The following is a 26216-nucleotide window of genomic DNA, read 5'->3' as shown; positions in this document are numbered from 1 at the left end:
TACCGAAAATCCATAAGGACAAAATTAATCCTCCCCCTAGGCCTATAGTAAATGGCATAGACTCACTCACTTCAAGGATAGGATCCTATATAGACAATTTTTTACAGACAGTAGTTCAAAGGACGAAAGCTTATCTCCGAGACACAAAGCATATCTTGCAGATCCTAGATGAGTTTGCGTACGATGGACCGTTTATTCTTGCAACGGCTGACGTAACCTCACTTTACACTAATCCCTCACCATGAGGCTTGCGAGGCTGTCAAGTGGGGTTTGAGAGAATGTTCACAAATAAAATTTATAGTCAAATGTCTTGATTTCTGTTTAGAAAACAATTATTTCTGGTTTAATCTGAAGTTTTACCATCAAACAACGGGCGTCGCAATGGGTGCTAAATTTGCCCCTACCGTCGCCGGATTGTTTATGGCCAGATGGGAAGAAAACGCAGTCTTCTCTGATACACCCAAAGAATTGGTGATGTATAGGCGATATATTGACGATATCATAATTCTGTGGAAAGGGAGTAGTACTAGCCTTAATGAATTCCAACAGAAGTTGAATGTGAATAACATGAATATCATATTGACATGGAACACAGATAAAAAAGAAATAATCTTCCTTGATTTGGTGATTACACAAGAAGATGGGGGATTACAGACAAAAACGCACTTTAAAAGCGTTGATAAAAATAGCTATCTCCCAGTAACAAGCTGTCACCATCAGAACTGGCTTTTTAACATTCCTAAAGGGCAGTTCATGAGACTGTGTAGAAATTGCAGTAAAAATGAAGTTTTTCTAGAACAAGCGGGTTCTATGGGACAGAGATTTTATGAGAAAGGTTATGTCAAAGGTACAATCCTAGAGAAAATAACAGAAGTAGAGAAGATGGACCGCCAAGATCTCCTCAAAGAAAAGGACACACAATCAAGTAAAATTAAAAACAAGAAATCAAAAGAAGGAGCAATAATTCTTGACTATAATAGTCAATATAAAAGTATAGAAAAAATAATTAAAAGACATTGGCACATTTTGTTGAACGACAGAGATTTACATGAGGTCTTACCACCTAGACCAAAATTTATATACAGACGTGCCCCCAGTCTAAGGGATATGTTAGTGAAACATATACCGGACCCTCCCATGAACAACTATACGTTCTTCACGGGAAAAGGGTTCCAACCCTGCAAGAGGTGCTTTGCATGCACAAGAGCAAGCAAACCCAACAAAGTTTTTAAATTTTTGTCCACAAGTACTGGTAATACACATAAAGTTAAAGATTTTATATGTTGCAACACAGAAGGTGCCGTATATGTTCTAGAATGTAGCTGCGGTCTACAGTATGTAGGCCGCACAAAGAGGCCTTTGAGGATTAGGCTCAAGGAACATATACAAAATATTCAAAAGGGGTACGACAAACATAGCGTCTCCAAGCATTTCGCTATCCATCATAATAGAGACCCTAGGGATTTGAAATTTTGGGGCATTGTCCCCTACGTTAAACACTGGAGAGGGGGGCACAAAGTGAGGACTTTGAGCCAAATAGAGTCTAAGTGGATATTTACCCTCGACACTTTTGCCCCTAGGGGATTGAATGTGGAGTTCGATTTGAACTGTTTTATTAGTGATTTTTAGCGTCTTTTATTCTCTTATTACCCTCCTCCCCTGTTAGTTAACTATGCCAGGTATATTTTTATGTATGTAAATTCTGCTTCTAATATTTCTATCTATTACGAGAATTTTTGTTACACGAAAAGTTTGACGTTTTTTGATCATTCATATGTTCTCTGTAATGTAAACGTCATTTCTGCGATCATCTCTGCATTTTTGCGTTCAATTTTTTAAAATTATCTTTTGTCATTGAGTTTAAGACTCTGAGGTAGTTATTTAATTTTAATACGATTTTAAATTTGGCCTCTTATGGATTGTACGCATGTATGCATGCGTTTGAGATGTGTATATATATATATATATATGCGTTTTTAAATGCGTTTTTACATATATTTTTTAATTCCTTTTTTCTGCGGTTTTATTACTAAGCTGGACTCATGGCGCCGCTTTGATTTAAAATGAGGAATATTTTCCATTTTTAATGTAGTTTTTAACCTTGTTTTTTCTTTCCCCTCAATACATCGTTTACTACCATAATAATGGCCTCCTCCGTGCTAGCCCTGAATAAGATACTAACCACCAGAATAATGGCTGCCTATCTATTTTGGAAAGACTCCAAGGAAATGGCCGCCGTTAGAGCTCTGCATTTTAAACTGGCCCCGTTTAAGACATGACAATATATATATAAACAGTGTAGCATAGGAATGTTAGCTTCTGGTGGAATCTAGTGTTATTGTTTTGGGCAGGGGGTTTCTTTTTGCTCATCTTTTCCCCGCCGTTTGTTTTTCCCTGCCCGCTCTGTGTATTACATGTCTCGAGCGTGGTGGGAGGCGAACTGTATTCGGGACACACCCGCTTGTCCTGATTGGTCTATTCTCGCTTGTGACATTTCTTGTATGCAGCGAAGTATGCAAATAGAGGGCGGAACATACCCGCCCAGTACTCTCAAAAGCCACTTCCGGTCACCTTAGAAACATCCCAGTCGAAGTCATTGGATGACGTAACGCGTAGGAAACCGGAAGTGACGTTTACATCCGAGCAAGGCCTCGCCGGTCTATTGTTATAGCTGTGTACTTTTCCGTTTTTTTTGTGAGTAGACAAGTTTTATCTTAAATAAAAGTGTTGGTTTTGAAATACTACACCATGGTGGATCTTTCTGACTTATCCCTTTGAGCTTGCCTGTCATTTTAACCCACGAGGAAATCGGAGGAGTTTGTGGTATCACCAGAAGTCCGCTCCGCAGCCATCCCCTTGACCATTCTCTGTAATATAGTTGCTTTGTTTCTCGCTGCATACCTTGCAGCTGCGAGGTAATTATATAGCATAATCATCACTGGCACGGAATATCACCAGAAGAGAGTTGGTTTGGCACATTGCACTTAAATTTTTTGGATTGTGATTATTGCATCCAAATTGCACGATTGGACTATGTATGGGACACTTTAGTGTGATTCACTGCATCGTAACTCACTTATTTGCTGCTATTGATTCCTGTTGGAATTAGTCTATTTTTTGTGTGTTTTAATTAATTTTATACACATTGTAATCTTACACCGTTTGTTTTCTATTTGGTTATATGCGTTCTATTGCATTTAGCAAATGTACCCTGAATTTTTGACACTTGAATGATGCACAGAGACACTTTTATATAGTCAATTTATGTATAAATGCACGTATGCACTTTTCATACAACTCATAAGCACTTGGCACTGTTTTATTTTATAATCACAGTTGCACATATATTCGTTTTTTGCTAGTACTAATTATTTATTTTTATATTTTCATATCATTTTCATATCATTTGGTTTTTTAAGGTAGCGCAGCACAACCCCCCCTGTTTTAAGTGAATATAGCATTGAGAGCCAACTCATACAGTGATTGCTGCTCCTGTTGAAATATAATTTTACCTTCTGACCTTATTGGCCATAGAGCGCGGAAGCCTCTTGATATACATATGATGTAGTATAACAACCAAGGACACTGTGCTATAAAAAAAAACAAGGTTCCCCCAAAAACCATGCAAACAAAAAAAAAACCCACAAAAAAACTTGCTTTCTCTCTTAAAATCCATACCATACCGTATAAGGCTAGGTTCACACTATTGCGATGCGGGAACGCCGCGAATCCGCGGCGTTTTCCCGCATCGCATACCTCCCGCCGGCAGTTCACACTGCCCTATGCGGACGGCTGGGGGTGTCAATGTTATGTTAATGACACCCCCAGATCCGTCGGCATATCGCAGTGCGATCTGCCGACTCGCACAGGAATCGGATCGCATGGTGTGAACCCCCATGCGATCCGATTCCGTTGCGGACCCAAAAAAGGGTCCTGTGCGAGTTTGCTGCGGGACAGCTGCGAGTTCAGCCATACTATCTGTATGGCTGAACTCGCAGTGCTACGGAGATCGGATGTGATTTGCTGTGCGAATCACATCCGGATCTCCCCCCGCAGCAGTGTGAACCCAGCCTTAAGGATAAGGGTGTGGTATGGTTTTTCACATAACCCCACACTGTTTTTTTTTTCAACATAATTGTGTAAATAAAGAAAAAAAAAGGCATGATCCCCCCTCCCCCTTTTAAAATCTATAGCAGACCCTCATCTGAGCATGCAAGCTGGCAGTCCAGGAAAGGGAGGGGCAGCAAGTATACGCCAACCCCTCCTAAACAATACCATGTCACATGCCCTCAACCTGGTGATGGTACCTTGCCAGGGGGACAAGGGCCTGTTTTCCACATCCCTGGTCCAGTGAATGTGGAGGTCTGCATGGAGGACTTATCAGAATATAAAAATAAGGGGCCCACAGTTATCCAGCCCCCCTACAAGAATAAGTAAGGAGAACAGGAAAATAGACAGACCACACATTTATAAAAAAAACATGTCCTACAGTGTAAATCCATCACCAATAATGTTGAACAGCAATATAGATATATGTCAACCATGATGAATGACAACTGCTGACAAAACACTCTGGTACAATGCAGTTCCAACAGACTCTCACCAGAAATTACATTCTCACCTTGGCATCAAACTGCAAACAAAAAAGTGGGGAATCCCCTGTGATGTCTTTGACCAAATATGGCCGTGGACGCTACTTTTTTTCCCTGTTCCTACTTAGTAGGAACAAGCCATATGTCTCCTCTCCCCTGACAGAACAGGGATTTGTATGCTTACACACACAAATCCCCGTGCTGGCTCTCTTGCACATGATCGCGCAAGGCCGTCAGTGATCACACCTGGCAGCCACGAGCATCGGGTTCCCCGCCATGCAGCGGGCGCACACACCCTCTGGCGGCTCTTAAAGGGGAAGACATACCCGTACGGGGTTTTGCCCAGCCGTGCCATTCTGCCACAGTATATCTGCGTGAGGCGCCTTTTAGCGGTTAAAATCCATACAGGACCCTGATCAAGAATAAGAGTCTGATATAGACTATTAGGGGGAACCCTACTTAATTTTTTTGGTCTTTTCTTATCTAGGATAAGGTCTGGTATGGCTGTTGAAGGGAACCTTGGCTATTTTGTTCACAAACAGAACAAGCGGTCCGGAATTGTCATTTATTTAGTAGCAATTCAAATGATATTTTTTTAAATGGTACTTTTTCCACGGTATATATGTTACTTTTCCTTTAGTACATCATAGAGCATTCTCCACACGTTCACGATGTTTAAAATACAGTCAAGCCCTGCCTCACCCTGCTCTGCGCATGCTCAGTTGCTATCTATTCTCTGCACTGTGCCTAAAATCAATGTCACTAGAGGCTGATCAGCTGGCAGCTTTAAGATTTACTGTTGCTAAAGGGGAAAGAAAGCAACTGCAATGATAGACTGTGATGGGGGACCACAGGTTAGGGAGGGAGAAAAGAAAAGCAGAGAGGTGATAGGACAAACTCTACTGCCAGGGAGGCACAAAAGAGTTAAACTTAGATTGATAGTATCATATCTTTAGCTCCCTGATAGCCCTTCCTTTTGGCAGCCTGTGAATTTCAGCACAGTAAAGCCTCTGTTAAACTTCCTCTCTAATTGAGCTATACATACAATCAAGGCTGGAAATGTACATATTTTATATGAAGAAAGTTATATTATAGTTTTTAAAACCAAAGAGAGGGATAGAGTTTTCAATAAGGAAGTGACTGCTCTGGGCTTTAACAAAATATTCTCCAGCTCCACTTTAAAGAAAAAAATATTTAATTGGTACATGTCCCCCCTGGCAGTGCCCAACTCCCCAAGCCTTTTGTTTAATAATCCTTTACTTATTAGCCTTGAAAATGGAGAGAATGGAATGTCTTATTTCAACTCTCTTTGATTTCAATGGGGTTCATATTAAAGTTTGTAGAGATAATGTATGATCCTGCACCATGGAATGTACAAGGCACATAGAAAATATGATAAACGAAAGAAAGAAAAATGCATAAGAGAGAATTGCTGCCCCTACATATTACTACCACCTAGATGAAGTAAGGTAAATTAATTGAGAAGGTTGTGGGTGTGGCGCCATTCCTCTTAAGAGACCTAATTAGGGTGTTCAAAAAATGGTGTTCAATAAAATATATGACAGTAAAATCATGCAGTGAATTTGTGCTAATAGTATTGCACCAGCTGCAAGGTGCTGCTTAACCACTTAAGGACCGCTGTATTGCCATTGTACGTCATCGCAATGGCACAGGCAGGCACAAGCACGTAGATGTACGTGCCTGCCTTCCAGCGGGTGGGGGGTCCGATCGGACCCCCTCCCGCGGGATACGGCGGTCCGTTTCCCTCCAGGAGCGATCCGTGATGAGGGGATGGCCGTTGGTTTCTGGCCACCCCCTCTGGATCGCTCCTGACCAATGACGAACTTCCTCCCACTGTGTATTGTTTACACAGGAAGGAGGAAGTGATGTCATTCTCCTCGGGGCGGTCTTTTTGACCGGACTACGAGGAGAAGACTAAAAGTAAGTGCACCAAAACACTACACTGACACATAGGTACACATAGGTACACAACCCCCCCCCGATCGCCCCCCGATCCCCCTCCCCCCCCAGTCACAGTGTCACTGATTGCATTGATCATTTCTTTACTGATCAATGCATTCAGTGTCAGTTGTAACAGTTAAAACTGTCAGGGCAGTTAGTGTTAGGTCCAGGGTAGCCCCCTATCACCCCCCAATAAAGATTTAACCCCCTGATTGCCCCTAGAGTTAACCCTTTCACCCCCTTTTGCCAGTGTCACTAAGCGATCATTTTTCTGATCGCTGCATCAGTGTCGCTACTGTCGCTAGGTAACTAGTTATTTTTTTAGGTTCACCGCCAGGTTTTTATATCGCTAGGTACCCCGATATACTACCCAATAATGGTTTTAACCCCCTGATTGCTCCTAGTTAACCCTTTCACCCCCTTTTGCCAGTGTCACTAAGCGATCATTTTTCTGATCGCTGCATTAGTGTCGCTAGTGTCGCTAGGTAGCTAGTTTTTTTTTTAGGTTCACCGCCAGGTTTTTATAGCGCTAGGTACCCCGATATACTACCCAATAATGGTTTTAACCCCTTGATTGCCCCTAGTTAACCCTTTCACCCCCTTTTGCCACTGTCACTAAGCGATCATTTTTCTGATCGCTGCATTAGTGTCGCTAGGTAGCTAGTTATTTTTTTAGGTTCACCGCCAGGTTTTTATAGCGCTAGGTACCCCGATATACTACCCAATAATGGTTTTAACCCCCTGATTGCCCCTAGTTAACCCTTTCACCCCCTTTTGCCACTGTCACTAAGCGATCATTTTTCTGATCGCTGCATTAGTGTCACTAGTGTCGCTAGGTAGCTAGTTTTTTTTTAGGTTCACCGCCAGGTTTTTATAGCGCTAGGCACCCCGATATACTACCCAATAATGGTTTTAACCCCCTGATTGCCCCTAGTTAACCCTTTCACCCCCTTTTGCCAGTGTCACTAAGCGATCGTTTTTCTGATCGCTGCATTAGTGTCACTAGTGTCGTTAGGTAGCTAGTTATTTTTTTAGGTTCACCGCCAGGTTTTTATAGCGTTAGGTACCCCCATATACTACCCAATAATGGTTTTAACCCCCTGATTGCTCCTAGTTAACCCTTTCACCCCCTTTTGCCAGTGTCACTAAGCGATCATTTTTCTGATCGCTGCATTAGTGTCGCTAGTGTCGCTAGGTAGCTAGTTTTTTTTTTAGGTTCACCGCCAGGTTTTTATAGCGCTAGGTACCCCGATATACTACCCAATAATGGTTTTAACCCCCTGATTGCCCCTAGTTAACCCTTTCACCCCCTTTTGCCACTGTCACTAAGCGATCATTTTTCTGATCGCTGCATTAGTGTCGCTAGGTAGCTAGTTATTTTTTTAGGTTCACCGCCAGGTTTTTATAGCGCTAGGTACCCCGATATACTACCCAATAATGGTTTTAACCCCCTGATTGCCCCTAGTTAACCCTTTCACCCCCTTTTGCCACTGTCACTAAGCGATCATTTTTCTGATCGCTGCATTAGTGTCGCTAGGTAGCTAGTTTTTTTTTAGGTTCACCGCCAGGTTTTTATAGCGCTAGGCACCCCGATATACTACCCAATAATGGTTTTAACCCCCTGATTGCCCCTAGTTAACCCTTTCACCCCCTTTTGCCAGTGTCACTAAGCGATCGTTTTTCTGATCGCTGCATTAGTGTCACTAGTGTCGTTAGGTAGCTAGTTATTTTTTTAGGTTCACCGCCAGGTTTTTATAGCGTTAGGTACCCCCATATACTACCCAATAATGGTTTTAACCCCCTGATTGCCCCTAGTTAACCCTTTCACCAGCGATCACAGTATAAGTGTCACTGGTGACGCTGGTTAGCCAGTTAGTTATTTAGGTTCCCAGTCAGGTTTTTATATAGTGCCAGGGACCCCCATATACTACCTAATAAAAATTTGAACCCCCTGATTGCCCCTAGTTAACCCTTTCACCACTGATCACCGTATAAGTGTTACGGGTGACTCTGGTTAGTTTGCTTTTTATAGCATCGGGGCACCCACCATTTATTACCCAATAAAGGTTTAACCCCCTGATCCCCCGGCGGGTGATATCAATTAGGTTTTAGGGTCAGGGTCTGCGTCGCCCCAGGCAGCGCTATGTTAGTGCCAGTACCGCTAACACCCACACGCAAAGCATAAACCTCCTGTAGTGGTATAGAATCTGAACAGATCAATATCTGATCAGATCTATACTAGCGTCCCCAGCAGTTCAGGGTTCCAAAAAACGCATTGTTAGCGGGATCAGCCCAGATACCTGCTAGCACCTGCGTTTTGCCCCTCTGCCCAGCCCACCCAAGTGCAGTATCGATCGATCACTGTCACTTACAAAACACTAAACACATAACTGCAGCGATCGCAGTCAGGCCTAATCCCTGCGATCGCTAACAGTTTTTTTAGTAGCATTTTATATTTAAATCCGGAAGGCAGTGCTTGGTTTTTGGGGTCCCGTACGTGGCTAGGCTCCCAAAAAGTCCCACACATGTGGTATCCCTGTACTCAGGAGAAGCAGCAGAATGTATTTTGGGGTGTCATTTCACATATGCCCATAGCATGTGTGAGCAATATATCATTTAGTGACAACTTCGTGCAAAAAAAAAAAAGTTTGTAATATTCCCGCAACTTGTGGCAAAATATAAAACATTCCATGGACTCAACATGCCTCTCAGTAAATAGCTTGGGGTGTCTACTTTCCAAAATGGGGTCATTTTGGGGGGTTTTGTGCTATTTTGGGATTTTATGGCCTTCGAAACTGTGATAGGTAGTGAGGAGTCAAATCAAAAATTTGCACCCTTAGAAATCCTGAAGGTGATGATTGGTTTTCGGGGTGCCGTGCGCGACTAGACTCCCAAAAAGTCCCACACATGTGGTATCCTCATACTCGGGAGAAGTAGCGGAATATATTTTGGGGTGCAATTCCACATATAACCATGGCATGTGTGAGCAATATATCATTTAGTGACAACTTTTTGTAAAAAAAAAATTTATTTTTATTTTTTGTCATTATTCAATCCCTTGGGACAAAAAAAAAATATGCAATGGTCTCAACATGGCCCTCAGCAAATAGCTTGGGGTGTCTACTTTCCAAAATGGGGTCATTTGGGGGGGTTTTGTGCCATCTTGGCATTTTATGGCCTTCAAAACTGTGATAGGTAGTGATAGGTAGTGAGGAGTAAAATAAAAAATGTATGCCCTTAGAAATCCTGAAGGCGGTGCTTGGATTTCGGGGTCCCGTACGCGGCTAGGCTCCCAAAAAGTCCCACACATGTGGTATCCCTGTACTCAGGAGAAGCAGCAGAATGTATTTTGGGGTATCATTTCACATATGCCCATAGCATGTGTGAGCAATATATCATTTAGTGACAACTTTGTGCAAAAAAAAAAAGTTTGTAATATTCCCGCAACTTGTGGCAAAATATAAAATATTCCATGGACTCAACATGCCTCTCAGTAAATAGCTAGGGGTGTCTACTTTCCGAAATGGGGTCATTTTGGGGGGTTTTGTGCTATTTTGGCATTTTATGGCCTTCGAAACTGTGATAGGTAGTGAGGAGTCAAATCAAAAATTTGCACCCTTAGAAATCCTGAAGGTGGTGATTGGATTTCGGGGTGCCGTGCGCGAATAGACTCCCAAAAAGTCCCACACATGTGGTATCCCCATACTCGGGAGAAGTAGCGGAATATATTTTGGGGTGCAATTCCACATATAACCATGGCATGTGTGAGCAATATATCATTTAGTGACAACTTTTTGTAAAATTTTTTTTTTTTTTTGTCATTATTCAATCCCTTAGGACAAAAAAAATAAATATTCAATGGGCTCAACATACCCATCAGCAATTTCCTTGGGGTGTCTACTTTCCAAAATGGGGTCATTTGGGGGGGGGTTTGTACTGCCCTGCCATTTTAGCACCTCAAGAAATGAGATAGGCAGGCATAAATTAAAAGCTGTGTAAATTCCAGAAAATGTACACTAGTTTGTAGACGCTATAACTTTTGCGCAAACCAAAAAATATATGCTTATTGACATTTTTTTTACTAAAGACATGTGGCTGAATAAATTTTGCCCTCAATGTATGACTAAAATTTAGTTTATTCGATTTTTCTTATAACAAAAAGAAGAAAATATATTTTTTTTTCAAAATTTTCGCTCTTTTTCCATTTATATCGCAAAAAATAAAAATCGCAGAGGCAATCAAATACCATCAAAAGAAAAACTATTTGTGGGAAGAAAAGGACGCAAATTTCGTTTGGGTGCAATATTGCATGACCGCGCAATTACCAGTTAAAGCAGCGCAGTGCGAAATTGGAAAAAGACCTCTGGTCCTTAAGGTGTTTATTGGTCCGGGGCTGTAGTGGTTAAATACCCATGAAATTGATGGAGGATATAAACATATAAAAAAATATAATAAATATACAAAAAATATCAGATGGAAAAGAGAGGAAGAAATATACCACTGTGAAAGAAAAATATACCAAAATAAACTGAAAATATTATTATAGCATTTGATACAACAGTAAACAAAATGACTCGTGCTCTCAAAAAGCATCCAGTGTTAGCAGGGTTAATACTGCTTGTTATCCTTTTGAGTGATGGTAGTGCTGGTGATTAGGGATGAGCTCAGGCGTGTACTCATGGTCCACGTGCAGAGCCCGCCAGGAAGTCTCTGCAGCCACACATCGGGGGAATGTCTCACTGCCCGTGATTAGCTCAGCACTGTGCCGACTTCCTGGCGGGCTCTGCACGTGGACCATGCGAACACGCCTGAGCTCATCCTTACTGGTGATCTTATCCGTGCTATTAATGTAATAGCACTCACCAGATGCCCTTTTGCATTTTTTGTATATTTATTATATTTTTTTATATGTTTATTTTATTAGGATGTTGTAACAGAGAGTCAAACACCTGTTTTTTTTTTCCCACATAAGGGATAAATTAGTAAGCGTATGAGAGCGTAGGAATATTATTTTCATACACGCTAACAGCACTAGCACCAATTTCATTATTCACTTTTTGAAGGCATTTATCTAAGGCTTCACTTTACAGAGGGTGTAACACACAAGCACTTATCACTTTAACTAATGTCCTCCATCAACTTCATGGGTATTTAAGCAGCACCTTGCAGCTAGTGCAATACTATTAGCGCAAATTTACCACATGATTTTACTGTCATATATTTTATTGAACACCATTTTTTGAACACATTTACAGCACCTTAATAAGGTCTCTTAAGAGGAATAGAGCCACACCTACACCCTTCTTAATTAATTCATATTAAAGTTTGCAGTTTGTAGATTTTGCAGGCCATATTTTGGGTACTTGCAACAGAGTCACCTTAACATGGATTAGTTAGATTAATGGGCAGCAGTGGTTTTGAACAGAATTATCTAGATAAGATTGGATTACATATCTGCAAATATCTTTACCTATTTAAAATAATGGTACATGGGTAAGTAGAGGCCTGGCACATATAACTATGCTCCAGTGTCAGTGACCAAGCTACTTAAATTACCACTTACCTATATTTATTATCGCTCCTTTTTTTTTTTGTAAAGGAGGACTGGTAACCGAAAATCTTTACCCATATCAGGGATCAAGGGGGCAGTGTAAAAGTTACTTTTTTAAGAAAGTTGGAAGGATTGATGATTTTGTAAAACTGCCTACAGATGAAGGAGGTAAGGATAATGCATATGGAAGACATGTGTGCTCTGCAGAGAATTGTCATATAACATCCATCAAAATATTAGGAATGTAATGTATTCTACTTTATATAATAAAATGTTCTTGCTTTTTTTACAGTTACGAAAAACACCTAAACAAACAATAAACACAATTATAAAAAATATCAAACTCAGATCTCCTTCTACTTCACACAGGGGAGGTATTAGAGGTCACCTCGTATTTTATTAAAAAGGGACCCGTCATCACCATCACTTCTATATACTGTACGCAGGGAGTTTTTCACCCCCCCCCCATAGTAATAATAAAGAGAAATATAAATTTAAATGTATACTTTATTATAATTTCAATTAAAATAGAATTTTAAATCTATATTTAAATTGACCCTGTTTCCAGAGCAATCACTGTTAACAACAAGCTTCCTATGTGCTTTTTAGGCATGTTATTTACTATAAAAAGCATTCCTCTTGTAGATATCCAAAAACCCTGACCCTGCTTTTGGGCACCGCTACTTTGGGTGTGACGTCAGCAGCACCAGCTGTCATTCAAGTGACAATTTATTGTATTCTACTTTACTCATCCTCCAACAGCTACAAAACAGTTTATGTAGAGAGGTTAGGAGTAGCTCGACCTGCAGAGACAGTAATTAGACACAGTAAAGCCTGATTCACATCTATGCAGATTGAAGTTTGCATATTGCAGATGCATTTTGCGTTTTTTCAGGCTTGATTCTCATTTACGCATGTCGCTTTTGAGCGTTTTTACCGCAATTTGCGTTTTTGTGCCAGCTAAAAAAAAATAATCAAGAGAAACTATGGCATGGGGTTCCTCCCCCCCAGGTCCATACCAGGCCCTTGGGTCTAGTATGGATTCAGAGGGGACCCCCACGCCAAAAGAAAATAAAAAATGGCGTGGGAATCTCCCAAAATCCATACCAGACCCTTATCCGAGCACATAGCCCGGCAGGTCAGGAAAGGGAGGGGACAAGCGAGCACACCCCCCCGAACCATACCAGGCCGCATGCCCTCCACATGGCAGATGGGTGCTTTGGGGCAGGGGGATCTGCGCCCCCCACCCAAAAGCACCTTGTCCCCATGTTGATGAGGACAAGGGCCTCTTCCCGACAACCCTGGCCGTTGGTTGTCGGGGTCTGCGGGTGGGGGGCTTATTGAAAATCCAGGAGCCCCCTTTACTAAGGGGGCCCCCAGGTCCCGGCCCCCCACCCTTTGTGAATGAGTATGGGGTACATCGTACCCCTACCCATTCACCTGGAAAAAAAAGTATTTTTTGACAAGTCTTTTATTAAAAATCTTCTTTGCCACTTCTTCCTCCATCTTCTCCCGCATCTTCATCCTCCGGTCTTCTCATTCTTCTGCTCTTCTTTGTTGGGTGTTCTTCTTCCTCTGCCGCCACCGCCGCCACTGCTGCTGCTCCCACCGATGATCCTCCTCCGATGTTGTGTCCCGCAGATCTGTCGGCGCCGATGTCCTGCATTCTGTAAATAACGAGGGGGCATGGCAATTGGATTATGTCACCCAGAGGTCACGCCCCCTTGTGACATCACCGCCCGGGGCATTATGGGTCCATGACGTCACAGGGGGTGTGACCTCCAGGTGACGTAATTCGATTGCCGCGGCCCCCTTATTATTTAAGGAATGCCGGACATCAGCGCCGACAGATCAGCCAGACGCAGCATCGGAGGAGACCAGAGGATGAAGATGCGGGAGAAGATGGAGGAAGAAGCGGCGAAGAAGATTTTGAAGAAGACTTGTCAAAAACTGTCCACTGTATTTTTTAACACTACACTACACTACTTTTTTTCCAGGTGAATGAGTAGGGGTACATCGTACATCGTACTTCTCATTCACATAGGTTGGGGGCCGGGATCCCTTATTAAAGGGGGCTCCCGGATTCCGATAAGCCCCCCGCCTGCAGACCCCAACAACCAACGTCCAGGGTTGTCAGGAAGAGGCCCTTTTCCTCATCAACATGGGGACAAGGTGCTTTGGGGTGCCCCAAAGCACCCATCCCCCCATGTTGAGGGCATGAGGCCCGGTATGGTTCAGGAGGGGGGGCGGTCGGTCATCACCTCCCTTTCCTCACCTGCCGGGCTGTATGCTTGGATAAGGGTCTGGTATAGATTTTGGGGGGACTCCCACGCCATTTTATTTATTTTTTTTTACATTTTAGCGTGGGAGCCCCCTCCGAATCCATACTAGACCCAAGGGCCTGGTATGGACCTGGGGGGACCCAAACAAAAACCCACAAATAATTTCAGGTGAAATACAGGACTCTCTAAAAACATGTGTTGTGGCTTCAAGATGCACAATAAGAAGGCACTTGAAGAAATATGGGCTGCATGGTCGAGTCACCAGAAGAAAGCAATTACTATGTAAATGCCACAAGTATCCCACTTACAATATGCCAAACAGCACAGAGACAAGCCTCAAACCTTTTGGCACAAAGGCTTTTGAAGTGATGAGACCAAAATTTTGCTTTTTGGCCACAACCATAAACACTACATTTGGAGAGGAGTCAACAAGGCCTATGATGAAAGGTACACTATTCTTACTGTGAAACATGGAGGTGGATCGCTGATGTTTTGGGATGTGTAAGCTTCAAAGGCACATGAAATTTGGTAAAAATTGATGGCAAGATGAATGCAGTATATTATCAAAAAATGCTGGAGTAACATTTGCATTCATCAGCCAGGAAGCCGCTTATGGGATGTACTTGGACATTCCAACATGACAATGATCCAAAACACAAGGCCAAGTTGACCTGTCATTGGCTACAGCAGAATAAAGTGAAGGTTCTGGAGTGGCCATCTCAGTCTCCTGATCTCAGTATCATTGAGCCACTCTGGAGACATCTCAAACATGCAGTTCATGCAAGACAGCCAAAGAATTTACAGGAACTGGAGGCTTTTTGCCAAGAGGAATGGGCAGGTTTACCATCTGAGTAGATAAAGAGCCTCATTCACAAATACCACAAAAGACTTCAAGCTGTTATATATGTTAAATGGGGCAATACACAGTATTAAAAACTGGGGTATGTAAACTTTTGATCAGCGTCATTTGGGTAGTTTATGTTGTCATTATGATTTAAAAAGAGTAAACACAGTTGATTGATTATAAATGGCTTCAGCCAAACACTAACCATGAGTGAAAGAAAAGTTTTTGTGTTATCATTCATATTCTCTGAAAAAAAATGGCCAAGAAATCATAAATTCTGCCAGGGTATGTAAACTTATGAGCACAACTGTATTTTAAAAAGGCTATGTCACTTAAAAAAGTGCAGGTTAAAGCACAAAAAAATCAAGTATTTTCAAAGCTTGTTTCCTCTTTCCATAAACTTCTTTTTTTTTTATTGAATTGCAATGTGGCTCTGAGCCAGTTCATACATCTGTGCATCGGCTCCGGTACAAATTTGCACAGGAGCCATGTGCATCTTTTGGTCTGTTTCAAGTCCGCATTCAGCCCAAAAATTTGGGCTGGAATCAGACCTGAAACAGTAAACAGAGATGCACCGGACTCCTGCTGTGAGCCACATGCGAAGATGGCAAGAACACAGCCTGAAGGATGAGCTGTCTATTTCCTTTTACTTAACTACCATTCTCCTGTATTTCCCAGCTACATGCTTATAATGCATTCTGTACAAAATAAAGCAATGTTTCCTTCTTATCTCTTTTCCTATCTTATATTTGTAGTTTTGGAGTCTTACTGTTATCTTTAACATCTAGCATCCTAAAAACTATGGCTGGATTCACACCTAGGCATTTTTAGTGCTTTTTGCATTTTGCAGATTTGCACTACAGTCCATTTAACATGGTGTCCTATGGAACACGTTCTGTAGTGCAAATCTGCAAGATGCAAAAAGCACTAAAAATGCATATGTCATGGTTATGCATTAGAGTTGTTCTCCTTACCTGTCTGCATGTGTTCATTTCTAGAGACCAGCCGCGCTTCACCTGACTGCTTTTATTTCCTTCCTCTGGAATGGCTCCACCCTAGCCCCTATCAGACTACACTATATTAACCTTTGCACTGCTAGCCTATCCTGCTGATCAACCTTTGTGTATTAGCTTCCTGTTTCCTGTTGTGTGCTCTGCTTCTGATTTCCGTTACCGACCTTGGCGTGTTCTGACCATCCCTGCTTGCCTGTGACCCTGACCTATTGGCGTGTACCCGACTATTCTGTTCTGCTTGTGGCCCCGACCTTGGCTTTGTCCCTCACCATCCCTATCCTCCTGTTACCTACTGTGGGTGTGAGCTGGGGGACCCTGGGGGTCGCGACCTGGAGCCAGTTGCAGCCAAGACCATCTTCACCACTCGAAGCTCTGGTGAACACCAGCTGGCTCTTAGACTCCGCGCCCCGGGGAATCTTACGCTCTTACCCCAGTGGGATCTGTCCCCCGTCTGCAGCCGTCAGCCGTAGGGTCCACAGCCTTGCGGTCCATCCCCAACCCTACGGTGTGCACCTGTCACCTGGGCTCTAGGTGACCTGACAGTTTGATCAGCCATGGACCCGGCTGACGTGCCGCTCCCTGCAGTCGATCCATTGCAGGGCATAGTGCGGAGACTCGAGACCCAGGAATCTAATCAGACTCAGGTGATGCGATTCCTCCAGGATCTGGCTTCTCGCTTCGAGCAGCTACAGGCTTCCTTGGGAACCCCGAACCCGCAGCCTCAAGTACAGTCTGCGACTGCACCTATCGCACCAGTCGCATCCACGCATTCATTAGTACTGCCTGCTCCGTTCCGTTTCTCTGGGGACTCCAAGGCCTGCAGGGGCTTCCTCAGCCAATGCACCATTCATTTTGAGCTCCAGCCTCAAAACTTTCTATCCGATCGGGCAAAGGTAGCCTATATAATTTCCCTCCTCTCCGGTGAAGCTTTAGCCTGGGCTGCCCCCCTGTGGGAGAAAAATGATCCAGTGGTTTCCAGCCTGTCCGACTTCTTGAAGCTCTTTCGTAACATCTTTGAGGAGCCAGCTCGGGTTTCTTCTGCGGCTAGTGCCCTTTACGCCTTCGCCAAGAATCTGGTTCAGTGGGCCAATATGCACTTCAGTTCCGTATCCTTATAGCGGAATTGAGCTGGAACAATGAGGCCCTGGTCGCAACCTTTTTACATGGCCTCTCAGACCGAGTGAAGGACGAATTAGCAGGAAGAGCTATCCCCGCCGGTCTAGACGAAGTCATTTCCCTATGTAATCAAATTGACATTCGCTTCCAGGAGAGGTCCTTAGAAAAAAGACGCCAGCACCCCCCAGGTTCTAGTCAGGCTGAGCTTTTTCCCCGTCGCCCTGTGGAGCATCCTCCGTCTGCTGAGGAGCCCATGCAGCTGGGCCGGACCAGACTAACCCCCGAAGAACGTGCTAGACGCAGAACTCTGGGCTTGTGTCTTTATTGTGGGGGAAAGGGTCATTTTCGTGACTCCTGCTCGCTCCGTCCGGGAAACGCTCGGGTCTAATACATTTGGAAGGTGGAGTATTGGACCCAGAAACATCACCTTCTCGTCTCCTTCTTCCGGTGTTCCTCCATGTAGGCACTTCTCCCCAATCAGTCCTAGCATATCTGGACTCCGGGGCTGCCGGCAATTTTATGGACTGGAGAACTGCCTCTTCTATGAAGCTTACCCTTTCTCCCCTCGCTACTCCACTAGTAGTCTCGGCAATTGATGGCACTGTGCTCCCAGGGGGTCCTATCCGTTTCCAGACGCTACCTATTAGGATGTCGGTAGGGATACTCCACCAGGAGTGGATCTCCTTCCTCATCCTACCCAAGGCCTCTACCCCCATTGTATTGGGTCTTCCTTGGCTGCAGCTCCACTCGCCACATGTGGACTGGGTATCTGGGCAGATCCTGGCCTGGGGTCCTTCGTGTTTCTCGTCTTGTCTTTCCAAGGTGACCCCCAAGAGGAAACTTCCCATTGCTACCACATCTGTCTCGTCCGATCTTCCTGCGGCTTATAGCGATTTCCGGGATGTGTTCTGTAAGAAGTCTGCTGAGGTACTTCCTCCTCACAGATCTTTTGACTGTGCTATTGACCTTGTCCCTGGAGCAACCCTGCCCAGGGGTCGTACCTACCCTTTATCCATTCCAGAGACCCAAGCCATGTCTGAGTATGTCGCTGAGAATTTGGAGAGAGGTTTCATCCGGAAATCCTCATCGCCTGCAGGAGCAGGGTTCTTTTTCGTTGCCAAAAAGGATGGCACCCTCAGGCCCTGCATTGACTATAGAGGTTTAAACGCTGTGACTATTAAAAACCGTTACCCCTTACCTCTAATATCTGAGCTATTTGACAGGTTGAAGGGGGCTTCCATTTTCACTAAATTGGATCTCAGAGGTGCATACAATCTCATTCGAATACGAGAAGGTGACGAATGGAAGACCGCATTTAACACTAGGGACGGGCATTACGAGTACTTGGTTATGCCTTTTGGTTTGTGTAATGCTCCAGCTGTGTTCCAGAACTTTGTCAACGAAATATTCAGGGATCTACTGTACCAGTTTGTTGTCATCTATCTGGATGACATTCTCATCTTTTCCCAAAATCTGCCTGCTCACAGAAACCATGTACGCACCGTACTTCAGCGCCTTAGAGAGAACAATCTCTATGCCAAGATGGAGAAATGTTCCTTTGAATGTTCCGAGGTCCTGTTTCTGGGATGTTTTGTTTCTAGTGAGGGTCTTCGCATGGATCCCGGAAAGGTCTCTGCCATTACCAACTGGCCCCTTCCTGCTAGCCTCAAGGCCACACAGCGCTTCCTTGGCTTCACAAATTATTATAGGCAGTTCATAAGGAATTACTCTTCCATTGCTGCGCCTATTATCGCTTTGACCAAGAAGGGTGCTAATGCCAAAGACTGGTCTTCCGAGGCTGTCTCTGCGTTTCACGATCTGAAACAGGCCTTTGTCTCTGGACCCCTCTTGAGGAGACCAAATCCTGAAGACCCATTTTTTATTGAAGTAGACGCTTCTTCGATGGGGGTGGGAGCTGTGCTTCTTCAGGACTTTGAGAAGAAACATCAACCATGTGCGTTCTTCTCCAAAAAAATTTCTCAGGCAGAGAGAAATTATGCCATTGGTGATCGGGAACTTCTCGCAATTAAATTGGCGTTGGAGGAGTGGCGTCATCTCTTGGAAGGTTCCCCTCACTCCATAACGATCTTTACTGATCATAAGAATCTACAGTACCTACAGAATGCTAAACGTCTGAACCCCAGACAGGCCAGGTGGAGTCTCTTCTTTTCTCGTTTTAAATTCACGATTACGTACAAACCTGGTTCCTGCAACGGTCGAGCTGATGCGCTCTCTAGGTCATTTGACACCTTGGACGAGGAGTCCAACCCTGATCCTGAGCCGATCATTCCTACCTCTTGCATTGTTGCCCATTCTACCACCCTGGAATCAAAGATTCCTCCTGGTAAGACCTTTGTTCCCACGGAGCTAAGAACCAAGATCCTTCGTTGGGGACATGATTCCAAGATGGCAGGTCATGCTGGGTTCCTCCGATCCTTCCTGCTTATCAGTCGTCACTACTGGTGGCCTAATCTCCGCTCGGATGTTAAAGACTATGTTAAGGCTTGTCACGTCTGTGCTCAGTCTAAATCTTCCACTCAAGCCCCTGCTGGTCTTCTCATGCCCTTGCCCATTCCTAAGGAGCCCTGGTCTCATATCGCCATGGATTTTATCACTGATCTTCCACTATCGGAGAATAATATGGCCATTTGGGTAGTAATCGATCGGTTCTCCAAGATGGCTCATTTTGTTCCTCTTCCTGGTCTCCCTTCTGCCCCTGCCTTGGTTCCCATTTTTGTACGAGAGATTTTCCGCCTTCATGGTGTTCCTTCGCATGTCGTCTCGGACAGGGGTGTGCAATTTACTTCTCGTTTTTGGGGAGCCTTTTGCAAATCCCTCGACATTACCTTGGATTTTACCTCTTCTTATCATCCCCAATCCAATGGCCAGACTGAGAGAGTTAATCAGGAGTTAGAGGTCTTTCTCCGTACCTTGGTCTCTGCCCATCATGATGATTGCTCATCACTATTACCGTGGGCTGAGTTCTCCCACAATAATGTTAACGTCAGTTCTCAGAAAACACCCTTCCTCACTGTTTATGGAAGACATCCTCAACTTCCCCTTCCTATGATTTGTTCTTCTGACATTCCAGCTTTGGCTACTGTTCAGGAATCATTCAATTCCATGTGGGCTGACGTTCATGATTCCCTCCAGAAAGCTGCCAACAAATTCAAGAGTTTTGCTGACCGCCGCAGGCGTAAGCCACCCTCTTTTCAGCCAGGAGACAAAGTCTGGCTCTCCACCAGGAACATCAAACTCCGGGTTCCTTCCCTCAAATTTGCCCCAAGATTCATTGGTCCATACACCATAATTTCTAAACTGAATCCGGTTTGTTTCAAGCTCCAGATTCCCAAAAGCCTCAATCTCTAACTCCTTCCATGTTGCCCTTCTAAAGCCGTTAGTCCTCAATAAGTTCTCTCGTCCTTCCCCTACCATAGCACCGGTCTCTGAGGATGATCAGGAGTACGAGGTTAGCCAAATTTTGGATTCCCGACTCTGTAGAGGCATTCTCCAGTACCTCGTGCACTGGAAAGGTTTTGGTCCTGAGGAGAGGTCGTGGATTTCGGCTTCCGAGGTCTTTGCACCTCGTCTGTTGAGGAAGTTTCATTTGAAGTTCCCCTCTAAACCTGGTCCCAGGCAGGGGAGGGGGAGGCCTCGTAAGAGGGGGGGTACTGTCATGGTTATGCATTAGAGTTGTTCTCCTTACCTGTCTGCATGTGTTCATTTCTAGAGACCAGCCGAGCTTCACCTGACTGCTTTTATTTCCTTCCTCTGGAATGGCTCCACCCTAGCCCCTATCAGACTACACTATATTAACCTTTGCACTGCTAGCCTATCCTGCTGATCAACCTTTGTGTATTAGCTTCCTGTTTCCTGTCGTGTGCTCTGCTTCTGATTTCCGTTACCGACCTTGGCGTGTTCTGACCATCCCTGCTTGCCTGTGACCCTGACCTATTGGCGTGTACCCGACTATTCTGTTCTGCTTGTGGCCCCGACCTTGGCTTTGTCCCTCACCATCCCTATCCTCCTGTTACCTACTGTGGGTGTGAGCTGGGGGACCCTGGGGGTCGCGACCTGGAGCCAGTTGCAGCCAAGACCATCTTCACCACTCAAAGCTCTGGTGAACACCAGCTGGCTCTTAGACTCCGCGCCCCGGGGAATCTTACGCTCTTACCCCAGTGGGATCTGTCCCCCGTCTGCAGCCATCAGCCGTAGGGTCCACAGCCTTGCGGTGCATCCCCAACCCTACGGTGTGCACCTGTCACCTGGGCTCTAGGTGACCTGACAGCATAGGTGTGAATCCAGTCTATGAGGGACTGTATTAGGTCTCCAAAAATATAAGCATGCAATTCGAGGGAGCCACGTGTGGAATTTTTTACACTGGTTTTAACCTTTGACTGGATATTTGTAAACTCATTGCAGCGTCCAAAAGCAAAAGCAGACAGGCTAAATATACACATTTAAATGACTGATTTTGCAACTAAGATAATGAAGGATTTACTTGGAGTTTGAAAGTGACTTTTCTTTGTCAATTTATTTAACAGCAATGGCTTCTTTTGTTGGCAAGGAAGGAACCCTCACTGTCTGCCTTAATGTTACTGCGCTCCAGGTGAGTCAGTTTTGATCCGAGGTTTGCAAAATAATATTAATTAAGCAGCAGTGGGGTAAATGATGGTGCAATGCCATTTTTTATTGTGAAACTTGCTTTTTTTTAACAAAATATAGACATTTTATTTCTAAATGATAACAGGGTTCCACTTTAATATATAGTACACTGTGTATAATATAGTAACAGTAGTGTTTTTTTTCAGTTTTTTGTTTTATTTATTTATTTATTTATTTTTTACATTAAATGCTTCTCAGCAGGTACAGTTATGCATATTTTATACTCACTCTTCCAAAACTCAATCAGTCATTCTCCAAAATGTCCTGTTCCAAATGTAAGTAGTTTATTTAGTCCCCCACTCAATAGTCTTCTAAAAGTTGGTCTCCATCCTCCTCAGTTATCCTTCTAAAATCCTTCTAATTTGTCTTTTTAATTGCTTAAGGCCTGCCTCCTACACATTTACGTCGGCAGAATGTCACGGCTGGACACATCAACGTACAGGTACGTTGCTCTTTAAGTGCCCAGCCATGGCACGCTCGCGACCCGGTCCTGAGCTCCGTGACCGTGGTCGCGGGACACGCAGACCCGATAGTCGCTGATGTCCCACGATCAGGTCAGAAAGCTGAAGAACGAGGAGAGGTCTCTGTAAACAAACCTCTCCCTGTGCTTCCTAGTGTGGCTCTCACTGTTCGTCTGCTCCCTGTTATAGGGAAAGACGATCAGTGATGTCACATGCCAAGCCACGCCCCCAACAGTAAAAAAACACACACATCACACTTAACCCCTCCCCGCCCCCTAGTGGTTAACTCCTTCACTGCCAGTGTCATTTACACAGGAATCAGTGCATTTAAATAGCACTGATTGCTGTATAAATTACAACGGTCCCAAAAATGTGTCAAAAATGTCCGATGTGTCTGCCATAATGTAGCAGTCACAATAAAAATCGCTGATCGCCGCCATTACAAGTAAAAAAAAAAAAATATTAATAAAAATGCTATAAAACTATCCCCTATTTTATAAACACTATAACTTTTGCGCAAACCAATCAATAATCACTAATTGTTATTTTTTTACCAAAAATATGTAGAAGTATACGTATCGGCCTAAATTGAGGAAAAAAAACTTTTTTTATATATTTTTGGGGGATATTTATTATAGCAAAAAGTAAAAAATATTGCATTATTTTTAAAATTGTCGCTCTATTTTTGTTTATAACGCAAAAAATAAAAACCGCAGAGGTGATCAAATACCACCAAAAGAAAGCTCTATTTGTGGGAAAAAAAGGACGCCAATTGTCAGTTAAAGCGACGCAGTGCCGACTCGCAAAAAGGGGCCTGGTTCTTTGCCTGCAAATTGGTCTGGGGCTTAAGTGGTTAAGTTGTAGTTTTCAACTGGCAGTCAATCATCTTTGTCATGAGTAGTAGAGGATTACTGGTTGTATTTCGGGTTATGAGCGGTTTCTGGAAAACAGGAACCAACTGAATAGAACATAGTGGATATCCATAGATATGTTTTCATCGTATCAGAAAATGGTGGATTGCTGCCACATCCCTGTTGCATAGGAAAAAAAGACCCCCCTTAGTGGGATTTTAAAGGCAGCAACACCACTAACATAGAGTAAAAGACGTTTATAAATGATATAAAATTAGATCATTTTGCACATGAGATGATCAGTTAAAGAGGAAGTAAATCCTGATGAGTTTACTTCCTCTTTGATTTCCTGCAAAGGTAAAGCATAATGGATCGCATATGACGCATAACGGATAAGCATCGCATAGTAGTCCATTATGTGTCACTTACCTGACACAGGAGCCAGTGAAGTCACCCCTGTCCCCTGTAGTCCGGAGCATCCATCTTCTCGGTGGGTCTCGCTGCTCCGCCGCTGTCATTCGGCATATCGCCGTTGACAGTGGTGCGCTCAGTGCGCCTGCGCGCCGCTGTCTACGGCGCATGCGCCATAGACAGCGGTGCCTGTCTGTCAGCAAATATCTCCTAAACCGTGTAGGTTTAGGAGATATTTCTTGGACCTACAGGTAAGCCTTAATCTAGGCTTACCTGTAGGTCAAAGTGGTTTGTAAGGGTTTACAACCACTTTAAAGAGCATGTTTTGTTATGCTTTTTAACTGATCATCTTGTGCGAAATTATCTAATTTTATATAATTAATAAACGTCTTTTATTTTATGTTAGTGGTGTTGCTGCCAATCCCACTAAGGGGGGGAGGGGGGGGGGTCTTTTCTTTTTTCATATTGGATATCCACGGCAGAGCAGAAAAAGATATTGAGTGTACAGGATCCAAGCAAAATCTTGTGTAGTGTCTTTATTCACTTTTTATACTTTTTTTGTGGTAAATGGGTATAATACTCATTCACATAGGGGGAGCCAGGATCTGGGGGCCCCTTGTTAAAGGAGGCTTATAGATTCAGATCAGCCCCCTGCTCGCAGACCCCCACAACTACAGCCCAGGGTTGTGGGGAAGAAGTCCTTGATCCCATTAACAGGAGGACAAGGTGCTTTGGGGTGGGGGGGCAGAGCCCCTCGCCCCAAAGCACCCCCCATGTTGAGGGCATTTAGCTTGGTATGGTTCAGGAGGGGGGGGCACTTGCTCTTCCCCCCTATTCCTAACCTGACAGGCTGCATGCTCAGATAAGGATCTAGTATGAATTTTGGGGGGACCCCATGCCATTTTTTTATTTTGGCATGGGGTTCCCCTTAAAATTTATAGCAGATCTGTAGGTATGGATTGGGGGGACCCCACAATATTTTTTTCCTGAATTTTCTATTGCCAGCATTCTTTCAGCTCTCAATAGGGAAGCCTAAAGACAGCTGATAAGTCATCGATTGTTAAGTACACAGCGACTGGCTATCCTGCTTCTTAACAACCAACTATTCTTCACACAGAATTCTAATCGGTCAATCATTTTTTGACCAATCCGAATTTGAATTGTTTTCCGAAAATTTGGAATTCGTTAAAAAATGAATAAACAAAACAAAATTAAACTAAACTAAATGAATTCCAAAATTAACCAAACTAATTAAATTAGTAACATATCGAATCTATCCAAAACAAAATTCATTTTTTCGTTCTGCACATGTTTATAATATTTTGCACTAAGCTCAGAAGACGAATTAGTACAGACTGATGAGGGCAGAGTTCCTAAGAAACCTCAAGTACAAAGCAGAATAGACACAGACGAGATGGAAGTGAAGACCAGATCTAGATACATATAAACAGTTGACAAGAAAGAGGTACAGAGTGCCAGAATAACTTACTGGTAAGGAAACTTTGGCCAGAACTGTGAGAATCTGCCTCATTTGCTAGTTTAGTCATCTGAGTTACTTTATCTCATTATGGGATTTAACCTGCAGAAAGCATAGAGTAAAGGAGGAGCACTAATCACTTGGCTACACTTTAACAAATCTTTTTTGTTTTGCTTATATATGGCACCCCCTTCTCCTTGTCAAGCACACAAATGTTACTATTTCATAGTATACACTGCAACAGTTTTTAAGTTGAATATACATTCTTTTTTATACTTTCAAAACACAGGTTATCATTCAAGTAACAAAATTAAAACTGACAGCCAATTACAAAAGTGGGAGCTAAACTGATTAATTTTCTGTGCTTCTTGGGGGGTCTCTCCAAAAAGCATAGGTATTGTGAAAGTAAGCCAATTCTTTATACTCTAAAGCCTGGTACCTAGCGAGCTTAAAATTAAAATGCGGAGCTTGCAAGCAAGTCTCTGTGTTAACCATGCAATTTTAGTACAGCAATCACCTGCTGAGCTATTGTGTTCTGACAGGGGGACGGTCCCCCCACCAGAACACACCGGTCAGTGCTCTCAGCCATTGCTTGAGAACGCTGATCGGATGCTGATCAGCAGACCTTTTTCAGTCATGCCCCTTTGACAGACACCAAACATTTGGTCGGCTTCTGTCGGACTGCCTGCCATATACACTGGCTGAAGGTCAGCCGGTCTCTATTGAACCTGCTGATACCACCCAATATTCAGCCCATGTGTACAGGGTTTAAGTCTAACAACTGAGAATGGCATGGAAAGCAGATGATTAAGAATGACAAAGCTGATAGTGAAGATAAGGGAGGCTGATGATTTCAGCAGGGTTAAGTGAGAGTTATAACAACTGAATGTCATTAAACTGACAACTGTAGATGACAACTGAGACTTATAACAAGCTCATGACTCAAAATTATGAGTGAGGGGGGTCATTGAGTAAAAAAGAATGGAACAGC

General features: G+C 43.6%; 1 pseudogene across 1 annotated transcript in view; it reads left to right on the top strand.

The window, feature by feature from the left end:
• The window catches only part of LOC143933056 (cathepsin W-like), an 81157-nt pseudogene that overhangs the window by 39828 nt on the left and 15113 nt on the right, over positions 1 to 26216 (top strand). Inside the window, exons 7-8 of the transcript XR_013262988.1 lie at positions 12154 to 12273; positions 21905 to 21969. The product of XR_013262988.1 is annotated as a cathepsin W-like (transcript). The remainder of the gene's footprint in view (positions 1 to 12153; positions 12274 to 21904; positions 21970 to 26216) is intronic.

This window comes from Lithobates pipiens, unplaced genomic scaffold, assembly GCF_037356315.1.
Source record: "Lithobates pipiens isolate NorthernLeopardFrog02 unplaced genomic scaffold, aLitPip1_a1.2 Scaffold_10, whole genome shotgun sequence".
NCBI lineage: Eukaryota > Metazoa > Chordata > Amphibia > Anura > Ranidae > Lithobates > Lithobates pipiens.
This window is presented reverse-complemented; position numbering and strand designations above follow the sequence as displayed.